This window comes from Humulus lupulus, chromosome 5, assembly GCF_963169125.1.
Source record: "Humulus lupulus chromosome 5, drHumLupu1.1, whole genome shotgun sequence".
Lineage (NCBI taxonomy): Eukaryota > Viridiplantae > Streptophyta > Magnoliopsida > Rosales > Cannabaceae > Humulus > Humulus lupulus.
In genome coordinates this window covers 11390147-11394781 of record NC_084797.1, presented here as the reverse complement: position 1 = coordinate 11394781, position 4635 = coordinate 11390147, and positions in this window count along the sequence as shown.

The following is a 4635-nucleotide window of genomic DNA, read 5'->3' as shown; positions in this document are numbered from 1 at the left end:
TTTTTGGTTATTTGATTGAGTTTATAAGAGAGTATATATGTTTATAAATGTTTGAATATATGTGGAGACTCATTTAATTTGGGTGATGATCTAGGAGATAAGAATTTTATCAAAATCGGTATATGATAACTTTATGATGAATCATGTTGGTATTTGGGATATATGGTTATGGCAGGTTAATTGATGTTGATTATTGGTGTATTTTGATATTTGAGGATAGCTAAAATTAAGGGGAAACTCTGTCAAAATTTCCCCAAATGTCTAAGATAAATCTAATGCTCGATCTAGGTGGTTTAAGGCATTTTAGGCATGTTTTGGGTATGAAATTTGATATGAAGTCTTATGGGTATTTTTTAAATGAGAGTTCAATGTATTACTGCCATCATTATGATGAGAAATCCATGCTATTGTCAGGATAAGCACATCAATACCTAAGACATCACTTGTTACACGGTGAAATATATTGTGGACAAAAGGTAAGTAAAGTACTCAACTGCAACACAAGAATTATGTGTTATGTGAAAGTATGCATTATATGAATATTTTGTGAGTAAGTGGTATTAACATACAGTGACACTTCATCATAAATTTGTATGCATGGCATAATAGTGATATGGTAAATTATTATATGATATAAGACCATGCATGATATTATGATGATTAATTATATAATGCATTTGCAAGTTTTGTGCAACATAAAAGAAAGTTGTAATAAGAAGTTTAAGTTCAGTGCCACTGTTTTGAAAAGGCAAATGAAAGTGTTAATAAGTGTAAACGGATGCCTATAGTAGGCTTATAGTGGCTGCCCAATAATTTGGGCTAGGTTTAGTGAACCAATTATATTGTTTGCCATATTTCCGTTTTTATTCTCCTCCATATGAGTTATTGTTATATGTATTGACACCACAGTGTGTGGCCGCCTTAACTCTTGAGCCTGACGGGGCAACGATGGAATAAGGTTTTTAATGTGCCCTACTGTGGTGAAGGCTAGCCGGAGGAGAACCCATGGGATTTTGTATTATATGTGTAACAAGCCCTGCAGGCATTGACCAATTCAAACAGTGTGCACAATATTAAGGGGCCCAAAATTTAAAAAAAAGAAGTTGTATATGTCCATTGATATTGGGTAATCATTAGCATTGCATGCATTACTTTGCTTACTGAGCTTTAGGCTCACAGTTGTCTTGTGTTGCAGGTAGAGAAAGAAATATGTGAATGATATGAGGAGAACTGAAGCATGGTCCTGACCCTGATTTGTACATATGAACACATCGACCTTTTTGTGGGTTATTTCAGTTATCAGTGAGATGTTTGTAATAAAGTGTGAAGTTATGTTTTGAAAATAAATTGGGTTATTTAATACTTATGTATAATATGTTTGAGACACACTTTATGTTTAATGTAAATAAGGTGAAATAAGTTTTCAAGTTTAAAAAAAAAAAAAAAAAAAAAAAAAAAAAAAAATGTCCAGACTTCCGCAGAAATAAATTATGATATAGTTTTAAAACGTAACACCTCAAATATGGTTTTTAACTAAAATAAGTGAGGGTGTCACAAGTTGGTATCAGAGCGCCATGGTTAAAATGTTCTTGTAGACCGTTCATATGTACACATTGAGGAAAGGATAATGCTCAGTTCATCTGTAAGTTTTATGTGTGCATTTATTATGTGCTGGTTGCATGCATCATGTGCTTTATTGGCTAAATGACATAAGTTATGGACATTTTGTCTTAAAAGATATATAATAACACAGATGGATCATGAACATGGTATGGGGGCTACTGAAGGCTCTTGCAGCAATAAATATGAACAAGAAATGGCTCAACTTCGAGCGGTGGTGAATAGACAGGCTGAACAAATTGAGAAGTTGTTAGCAGAACAACGACAAAGGCAAGCACCAACACCACCTACTGAAACTCCAACACCTCCACAAGCTCCACCTGCAGTGCACCCCATGGAACCATTATATGAACGGTTCCGAAAACAACGCCCACCAGTATTTGAAGGTAGCACTGACCCACTTGACGCACAAGACTGGAAGAGTTCTTTAGAAGACATCTTTGAGTTCATGCAACTAAGTGACAGGGAAAAAGTTTCTTGTGCTGCACATACACTTAAAAAGGATGCTAAGATCTGGTGGGAAGTGGTTAAGCAGACTAGAGAAGTGAATCAGATGACTTGGGCAGAATTTGAACTGGTCTTCAATGAGAAGTTTTATAATGAAGCTGTGTTGACTGCCAAAGTAAGTGAGTTCACTAGATTGCAACAGGGGAATCTATCAGTGGCTGAGTACGCCAGGACATTTGACCGGTTAGCCAAGTTTGCACCAGACTTGGTTAACACTGAAACTAGTAGAGTGAATCGCTTCCTGGAGGGTCTACAACCAGAATTGGCTAGAGATGTAGATATGGGACGTACAGGGCCTCTTTCTTATGCTCAGGCTGTGGAGAAAGCTTTGAGAGCTGAACATAGAGAAGAAAAAATAACAAAAGCTAAAGCTGCTACTAGCACGCCTCGTAGAGACACTCCATTCAACAAAGAACAAAGCCGCTTTCACAATGACAACAAAAGAGGGGCCCAGAATTTCCAATTTAGACAAGGACAGAATAAGAAATTTAAAGGAGGTCAGCAAAACAGGCAACCTGGATTCCAACAAATGCCACGATGTCAAACTTGTGGAAAGAATCATTTCGGGGAGTGCAGGCTTCTAACTAAGAGCTGCTTCAAATGTGGCAAGGGGGATCATTTTATCAAAGATTGTCCATTGATGAAGAACCAACAAATGAAGGATGAACCTCAGAGGACAAATGCTAGGGTGTTCACGATTACTCAGGCTGATGCTGATACCAACAACTCTGTTGTGTCAGGTGATATTTTTGCATCTGGTATTCTCACTCATGCATTAATAGATTCAGGTGCCACGCATTCATTTGCATCATTGACATATGTAAAAAGGTTGGGTGGATCGTGTGAAAAATTGTCAGAAGTTTTTAGTACAATGTTACCATCTGGAGAGATTCTGTATTCTACTCATTGGTTGAGGGGGGTTCCTATTTGCATTGATGGTAGGGAATTATATGCTGATCTAATAATGTTAGAGATGGCCGATTATGAGGTGATTTTGGGTATGGATTGGCTTTCAAAGTATAATGCCACTATTGATTGTAGAAGGAAAACAGTGATATTTAAGCCTTCGGAGGAAGATGAGTTTATGTTTACTGGAGCGACATCGAAAGGTTGCATTCCATTAATTTCTGCTATGAAGGCCAGGCGACTGTTGGAAAGTGGATGTGTGGGTTATCTCGCCAGTGTGGTTGACACGTATAAGGAGCAAAAGTTAAAACCGGAAGATGTACCGGTAGTTAGAGATTTCTTAGAAGTATTTCCAGAAGATTTACCGGGATTGCCTCCAGACAGAGAAATTGAATTTGTGATTGAGCTACTTCCTGGTACAGCCCCTGTGTCCAAGGCACCTTATAGAATGGCACCAGCAGAACTAAAGGAATTAAAGATACAGTTGCAAGAACTCCTGGATAAAAAGTTTATCAGGCCTAGTTTTTCACCATGGGGAGCTCCGGTGCTATTTGTGAAGAAAAAGGATGGGACGATGCGAATGTGTATTGATTATAGAGAATTGAACAAGTTAACAATCAAGAATAAGTATCCACTTCCTAGAATTGATGATCTTTTTGATCAATTACAAGGAAGAGGAGTGTTTTCAAAGATTGATTTGAGATCTGGGTATCATCAATTAAAGATTAGAGAAGAGGATGTACCAAAGACCGCATTTCGAACTCGGTATGGCCATTATGAGTTCCTTGTGATGCCATTTGGATTAACTAATGCTCCAGCTGCATTCATGGACTTGATGAACAGGGTGTTTAAGGACTACCTTGATAAGTTTGTAATAGTGTTTATTGATGATATCTTGGTGTATTCTCGATCCCAAGAAGAACATGAGGAACATTTGAGGTTGACGTTGGAGAAATTAAAAGAAAAACAACTCTATGCCAAATTTAAGAAATGTGAATTTTGGCTAGAGAAGGTGGCATTTTTGGGCCATATAGTCTCAAAAGATGGTATTGCGGTGGATCCATCAAAGATTGAAGCTGTTAGTAAGTGGAATAGACCAACAAATGTTTCAGAAGTAAGGAGTTTTCTGGGATTAGCAGGCTATTACCGAAGATTTGTTGAAGGATTTTCCAAGATAGCAATGCCATTGACACAACTCACGAGGAAGAATCATAAGTTTGAATGGACTGAAGCTTGTGAGAAAAGTTTTCAAGATTTGAAGCAAAGATTGGTTTCTGCTCCAGTACTTACTATTCCATCTGGATCAGGAGGACTTGTGATTTATAGTGACGCTTCAAAGCAAGGTTTAGGGTGTGTGTTGATGCAGAATGGCAAAGTCATAGCTTATGCTTCTAGACAATTGAAGGACTATGAACAGAAGTATCCAACACATGATCTGGAGTTGGCAGCAGTTGTTTTTGCACTAAAGATTTGGAGACATTATCTGTATGGTGAGAAGTGCGAAATATATACCGATCATAAAAGTCTCAAGTATTTCTTCACTCAGAAGGAATTAAATATGAGACAAAGGAGATGGTTGGAGCTAGTGAAGGATTATGACTG